This window comes from Corvus cornix, chromosome 2 (assembly GCF_000738735.6).
Source record: "Corvus cornix cornix isolate S_Up_H32 chromosome 2, ASM73873v5, whole genome shotgun sequence".
Lineage (NCBI taxonomy): Eukaryota > Metazoa > Chordata > Aves > Passeriformes > Corvidae > Corvus > Corvus cornix.
Genome location: NC_046333.1, coordinates 129,103,004 through 129,111,397, shown reverse-complemented (window position 1 = coordinate 129,111,397; position 8,394 = coordinate 129,103,004).

The window sequence follows — 8,394 nt, the reverse complement described above, 5'->3', positions numbered from 1 at the left end:
TAAGTCAGGCCTTTGCTTGGAAGACATTTGTGTTTTCCTGTGCTCACTGGCATACAGAGCATAAGTGCCGGTGGCCTTAAGAGACTGCAAAGCCATGACTAAAGAGCCAACCACGTTCTGTTTGAAATCTTGGACTGAGATATTGCTCCAAGATGTTACAAAATGACAAACAACAATGGCAAAAGATTTAAAAACATATGGATTTTCTTTTAGGTTTGAACTACTATTTTTTAGTGAAATTGGTCATCTGATTTTCATTATGGAGTACTTAAAAAAGTATATGAACCTTACTGTGGGGATCTGTTAATCCATAGCTTTTCCTATTTCACATGTTCCCCCTGTTCCCTCCCTAGCCCTGGTCGCTCCCTCGGTTTCTCCCTATTTGTTCCTGTACCCCAACCCCACCCAGGGACTGCCCCTGGGCCCCTGACAAAACCATCCCGCATCCAGACCGCGCTGTCTCTCTAGCTCTGAACATCGCAGGGATAAGGTGTAATTAAAGCCATCTCAAACCCTCATGAGAGACCCTTCTCTACCTTCTTTACCACCACTGCATTGTAATGCTGCTGGCTGCCAGAGCCAGATTGCAGGGCTGTCCGAAATAGACTCCGGGATGCGATCAATCGCATGGCCCTAGGAAACCCTCGCTGAGCTCTCAGGGAGCAGCAGCCTGTTAGGCAGAGTCCAGCGGTTACAACACCTTACAAGCCCGTCTTGCACAATGATGCTACAAAAACTGCCCTGACGGCCAAACTGAAAATAAGGGTATTGTTAGGCAATGAAATATAATTATCTCCTTTTATGCTAAAGTGCTTGCAAATACCCCAATAAATATAAATTCTGTATATTTTATCTAAAGAATAATCATCTTAACTAGAAAAGGTAGATGAATACACAACTTTATTTTCTCTTATTATAAAGTTTCCCAGTTCCTGTCATCACCAGGTGTTGGGGTCTCCTCCCCCTGCCATGTAGCCCTGGCAGAGGGGCCCTGAGGGGAGGCACGAGGTTTCCCTGCCCCTGGTCAGCCTCGTTCCCCATTGGTTGGTTTGTGTTCCCCTGCGCGGGCAAGGACCCTCGGGTCCCGTGACTGTGACAGCTCCTCGGCAGAGCCCCGGCCATGCAGCTGGAGAAATAAACATCTCTGAAACATCTACCAAGAATCTGGCCATATCTAGTTCCTTTCCACGGGACTCCTGGTTTGATATATGCGTGTTACAGTAATCCCCGCTGTAGCAAATGGTGGAGGAATGCGGGCAAGACACCGATCCCTAAGGACAGAAAATTCGTGAGTAAAAACCACTCTAGATCTCTCTCTTCTCATCTTGGTTTGGATATTCTCTCTGGACTATGGAAGAATCGTGGGAAATGTGGCTCTCTGAGCCACAGAAAAAAATGTATCTAGAAGTTAAAGGAATCCTTGAACAACAAAACAAGAAAGTATTGGAACCAGGAGATCTAGAACATTATTTTAACTGGCTTTTCAAAAGTTTCTTCTATATTTCTTGAGACTTACTTTTTGATATTGAACCTCCTGGAACTAGTCATGGGTGTTTTTGGGACGAGATCTGGGATAAGGTAAGGGATCAAACAGAACATGGACTAGCGACAGAAGCTCTCCATGCATCCCTTGTAATCAGTGAAGCTCTTGAGGAGCATTTATATGGTCCCATTACCCCTAGAGCAGAGGATCATACTTATCCCATGGCCAAGAACGCGCGGCCGCCATCCCGGGAGCACATGACTGCAGCCGTGCCGGCGGAGGTGCCTGTGCTGGATGCGCCCAGCCCCCTCGGGAGCGCGCGCCTTATCGCGGACCCCATCCCTGTCTCGGGGTCCCCGGCCACGCGGCCGCGAGTGAGGGAGCGATGCCGCAGGCGCCGCGGTGCCGTGGGCCACGAGCAGCCAGGAACCGGGCATCGGCGTGGCAGGCCGCTCTGAGCACACGGCTCGGAGAGCCCTGCGGAGGGAGAAGCGGCGGTTTCCACAGCGACACGAGAAGCCGCGCAGCGCAGCGCCGAGCTGGAACGGGGCCGCACCCAAAGCAGCGTGGAGTTGGCGGAGTGGAACCACTCACAGGGCACGGAGCCAGCGGCGATGGCAACGCGGGGCCGCGCAGAGCCCAGACACGCGCCGGAGCAGCGCTGCTCAGAGAGCGCGGAGCAGCCGCAACGCGGGGGCCCGGCTGAGACGTCGGAGTCGGCGAGGCGGTGGCCACGCGGGACCAGCAGCCACGACAAACACGCAAGCACGTGATAGGAGAAGTTGTAGCCACGAAAGTCACAGAAACTGTGAAATGGTACAATGTGAAAAACAACTATGGATTTATAACACGAGATGATACAGGGGGAGGTCTATTCATCCATAGAACTGCCATTAAAAGGAATAACCCTAAAAATTACCTGCAAAGTGTAGGAGATGGGGAAGTTGTACAGTTTGATATAGTGCAAGGAAAGAAGGGTTTACAAGCAGCAAATGTTACTGGGCCTGGGGGTATTCCCGTCAAAGGCAGCCGTTATGCACAAAATTATAAACAATATCCATCCCAGCAATTTCCCTACTCACAGCCTACTTCCCCCTTTTACCCTATACCCAATATGAACCCTTTCCTAAATTTACCCCATCCCCAGTTTATTCCTAATCCATTTTTCACCCCATGGCTTCCCTATACCTTTCCCTACAATTCATCTCCGATGCGGATGGGGGGATGAAAAGGGGGAGGGAAGAAATTAAACCCTCTCCTGCATCAGTTTCCCCACAAAGCATGCCCGGAGAGTTCTGTCTCCCTTGTGTCAGCCCTAAGATGTTCCACAGAATCTGTTTGGACATTTAAAGACTCAGGAGGGTGGCTTGTTTTGTCTTGAAACTGTTCTTGTTATGTTTATCCAGTTGTTTTCATTCTCCTTTTATTAAAATAAAAACCAGGCTGACTTCTCTCAGATTAGAAAAGACTGCAAGAAACACACCTAAACAAAAATGTTCTCTCACAAGCAGTACAGAAAGAAGTGTATTCAGACACACCCCCCCAAACAGCAAAGTTCTCTTTGTTGTCTTCTGTTTGTTTGTTGCTTTGCATTCATGATTTATCAGAAGAATGTCAAGGCTGCAGATATTTCTTAGCCTAAAATCTGCACATTCTAATACAGTTCTCCAAATGAAATAAAACCATGTTTATTTACTGTTATTAAATATCTGAAGTATCTTTTTTGTTTTAACACATCCACAGCAGGACCAATTACGGTTAAAATAAAGGAATTTCATGTTTTCTTTTAGTATTTAAATAATTTATAATAGCATATATTAAGCAGTGAAAAACCTATTTGCCACTTTGTCTAGCTTAATTATCCTTAGCTGCTTTTCACTGACTTAATTCTGTCTAACTGGGTGAGGTAATTTCAGCTTGCATGGTATAAATCATTGCCAAGATTAACAATATATATTTAGATGATGTATGTTTTATTGCTGCTCAGCTAAACATGTCAGCTAAGTAATTACGAGTATGAAGCTTCATTTATTTTTCCATAATGGGACCCTTTAAGTCACCCACATTTGGAATGAGGCATATCCACCTCACTCTCTTTCAAGAGTAGTTTTTAACTGCATTACATCATTTCATGTGGGGTTGAAAGTTCATTATCCAACACACAAATCTTTTACTCCCAAAACTCTATAACTTTAAGAGGATCTTGGGAAAAATTAGGGCTATCAGAGCTTCAGAAAGTAAATAAAACTGCAAATGTGTCTTGAGGACTGGATGGCTGAGGGAGATGGCCAAAGAATTTAGGACATTCCATTTCCAAGTCACTCTTTTCATTGCATACTCTATGAGTTATAACAGAGAGTTTCTGCAGCAAACTATTTAATATTAACTCCCTGGCCGGAGACCAGATACTCATGGATGAAGTTCAGATTTTGAAAAAAAAACATGGTATGGGTGGAACTCTTACTGGCAGTCACAGCAAGAATTGCACATGCAAAGAAATCATTACCTACTCTGAGACAGAGAAGTCTTTTCAAAAGCAGTGAAAGGCCTATGAAATGAGCAATTTCTATGTAATAACTTGTGTAGTTTATGTCCAGCTAGCAAAGTATTTGATGCCACATAACCAAGTGTGTCAGAAACACTCCATGCTCATTGGGACTGGCATTCCTTGATGTAGAAAGGCTCAGGGAGAATTATAAGAGTTCAAGGCATCTGCTGAGAGAGATAGCTAATACTGTGTGACAAAGTTCATTAGTAATGTCCAGTCCAGTCTAGTCTTGTAACACCTTCATTTAAGAGGTGCAAGAAATAGAAACTGCTTTAATGAGATGTGCAGCTGCTGCTAAACTGGTGGGAGGTGTGATCATGAAAAGATCCTTGGAAATGGAAAATTGCAAACAAAAAATGACAAACTGAAATTCAAACAGAAAATGAAGGGTGAGTTGCTCCCCATCTGCCCAAACATGGTAAGCAGATTTCTTTGCCAGGAATGTGGTCACAACCACCAGGGTACACAGCTGAGAGCTCCAGGAGTCTCAAGCAACAACTGATATCCAATTCTTCAGTAACTCACACAGTCCCCAGCAGAAGGAGATTACAGCCTCTGCAACTCTTCAGCTATTTTCCAATAAAATGATTTATCTGAAAAGCACTAAGCATGATAACTTGTATGACAAGGCAGAGTTAATAATAAGGATGGAATGAAAGACTTGTCTAAAGGAATAAGCATCAGGTGAGTTAATTCTACTGAATACAACACACCAGTATTGTAAATAGGCTGAATAAGCAGAAATACCTTTAAAGCTGTTCCAGTCTGTCAGCTGGCTCTATCAATCACAGTGATCAGAAAACCCCAAGCAAACAGCTCCCTCACTATGACCTCTTCACTGAAGAAGCTGGAAAACTCAACTCAGACTGGGGAATTCTTCAGATAAAAAATTTCAGAGCAGAGTGGTCCCTTTGACTGGTATGGATACATAGACAAGGGACCTGCAACCTGAAGCAAACACACAGAACATGCATTTCTCTTCTGACTGTGTCTACAGAGTTCTCAGTTGCATTCCCTCCCCTTTTTCCACACACAAGATAATGCTCATAAAACAAAAGACAGAATAATTTGCTCTATCTGAAAGCTGCACTGCTTTGAGCTGGATGCCAGTCTGGAGGACCACCAGAGATCCCTTTAAAACTAAAGTATTCTATGAAAATCATGCTTCATGTTTACTCACTTTACACTGCATTTAGAAGAGTGTGATTAAATTTTGATATTTTGTAAGCCAACTGTTGGAAGGTACTTGCTCAGTTTTAAAATGTGTTATTGAGGCCACTGATAACCCTCAAGAACTTTTTTCCCAGCTTCGAGACCCATATTCCCACCTCACATCCACCACCTTGCTTTTTGATTTATGCTATTACAAAAACAGGTTACTATATTTAAGAGATAAAGAGTAAAACTTATTCAATACATATCTTTAATCTTGGTGTACAGTTCTTCAAACACTTGGTTAAACTATCCTTGAAGCCATTAATTGAATGAACAGAATGTGATGCGCATTGTGTGCCAGTGATACTTGGTTAAACTATCCTTGAAGTCATTAACTGAATGAACAGAATGTCATGTGCATTGTGTGCCAGTGATACATTCAGTCCTGACATCAGAAATTTGCCTATTGCATTACTTTAGAAAATGAACTGAAGAAAATACCAAATATGTAAATATGTTTTATATGTCTATATATTTTTGTATTTCCATGCGCATGAGAGCAACATGAGAATCTTAGTTTCAAAATTTAAAATATAATTTGAGTTACTCAGTATAGCTATGGGTTATCTATTCCCTCACTTCAATACTTCAAAAGGAAATGTTTCTGAGATATACTATATGCAAAATTAGAAGTTAAGTTACTTTTATAATTTTTAGGGCTCTTCAATTAAGATTTACTGAGAGTTTGTCCTTAACTATATATAATTAACATGTACAGTGCTTTAATAAATAAAATATAAGATTTATTCCTTTACCAGTTCATTCTCTTCTTGGTCTGTTTACTCAGATCCTACTATAATAGTCAGTAGTTCTCATCTATTTTTACAGTACACAGTACAGGATTGGATTCTTTTCCACCCTTATTAAAATGCATATTTGATTTCAGTCCTTGAAATGATCATAGAATCATAGAATGGTTTGGGTTGGAAGGGACCTTAAAGATCACTATGTTCCAACCCCCCTGCCATGGACCAGACCAGGTTGCTCAGAGCTCCATCCAGCCTGGCCTTGAACACTGCCAGGGATGGGGCTAAGTAAAATGATTTTTTTTTATGTCTTCTGACTGCAAACTGTTGCATACCAATGCATTTGAAATTTATAAAGACTATTTTAATACTCATGTAACATTTTTTATGAGTTTTGGAAAGGCCACCCTGGGAAGGGAACCTTAGTTTGTGCATCATACAAACTTTGATGGTACATGTATCGTTGTGATGCATACATACACTGTGAGAAGTAAGTGAGACTACCAGAAATCCTCTACTGGGACTTGCTTTCATATGTACAAACAACCTGTCTTGTGTGTTCTTCTTCAAATGCATAAAGAAGTCTTGCAGAGGAAACATGCAACATTTCAGACTGTATTTACTGGAGACAGTGTAGACATATATACTGTATAGACAGGATTTACTGGAGATTTCATAATCAAATGTATTTACTGAGCAAAAGTTTTCAAATTAAGTCTGCTTTGCCTTATTTTTAGATTAAGGCTCTGGAGTTGGCCAGGGAGCTCAAAGAGTGCAAAACACTCACACTGTAAGTAAACTTAATAAAAATATGAAATATGTTTGCTGTGTGTAACAACAAGCCCAATTAGGGCACCCCTCTGATCCTGACCCATAAGCTATGAACAGACCCATCACCTGTCCCACAGACAAGAACTAAGCCAACCCTCTCCTCCTCACCTTCCCAGCCTGTCCTTTCTAAAGAGTCTGTATCCATATGATGTCTGTGACAAGAGTAGTTGACAGACAGCTGTCAGCCAGGCACAAGGAGGACCTAGTGGTTATGTGGATGATTATGACAGCATCAAAAATGTTTTATGAAAAATAACAGAATTCCCAAATGGTCTTCCTAGAAAAAGACCCTTATAGTTTTTGTAATGTGTCCTTCCACAAGAGGGAGAATATCACTTGTTAAGATGGGGAAAGCTAAGGACCTCTTAGAAATGACAGCATGTACTCAGGTTTTGCAGGTTCTATCAGGGGTGTGCAGCTTCTTCTCTATTTAAAACAAAATTTTTACTTGATTGTCACAACTAAAATGTACAATCTAAAATGTAAAGGTTTGGAAGAACAGCAGAATAATTTTGCTTAACACTCTCGTCACTGTTTTTTACTGAACAGCAGTTTTTCAACTTGGATTTAAAACATTCTTCCATTACATTCTCTAGCTCCTTGTCCCCTGTAGTTTTTCTCAAAGATCTCCAAGTCGACTCTAAGTCTTCAGCTGTTTGCAAAAGATGTGATAAAACGTTCAGAAGCAGATGGGTAACACACGCAAGCAGCAGGCCAAGCAAACAGCAAGCATTACAATGGAATCAGCAACATTGAGAACAGTGTTTCCAATACTGATAAATATACCAGAGATTAAAATCAAGTTTTTAAAATCCATTGACGCCATCTGCAGTTCCACCAACCAGTGAAGAAGATGCAATGTAGGCTGCCAATGAACCTGCAGAACACTCTCAGGGATCTCACCAAACCCTGAATGGTGGAGGCTGCTGGTTAATATGGAGCAGCTGTTCAAAACACTGAAGTGTAGAAGGGCACTCACAGCTGTTTGCCTGGGGCTCCGGTCACTTCCCCCCCAGCCAGGGCACAACATTCAGCACGCCCAGCCACCAGCACCTGGAATATTCCTCAGCACTGAATAATTTCGTGCATTTCATGTAGGCATCCACAGTTCACAAATACTTTCCCTATTCTGTTTATGGCTTTTTTGGGCTCCAGCATTCTGCAAACAGCTAAAAGAAAAATGGTTCTTCATTAGATGTGCTATCTTTTGTCCCTCACTCTTTCCCCACTCAATGGAGCCTTATTGTAGAAGAACTATTAGTTTAAAATCTCCACATCCTTAGCTTTCTCAAAAGAATATTCAAATACCTTCCAGAATGCAATTGTGTTGGGGTTTTAGGAGTTCTCCTAGGTTTTTTTCTGTTACAAGAATTTTCCCCATACATGTTGCATGGGGGAAAAATTGCTGGATACTTAAGAAAAACAAAAGACCTGCCATTGGGGTGGGGTGCATCTGGCTACTCTTTTGTTTCACCTGGGTATGTGGACAGTCAGTCCCGGCTTTGGACAGAGAGGGAGGCTGCTTTCTTTGGCTGCTTTTCCTTCTGCCAGAGAAACCCCGGGATCCCAAG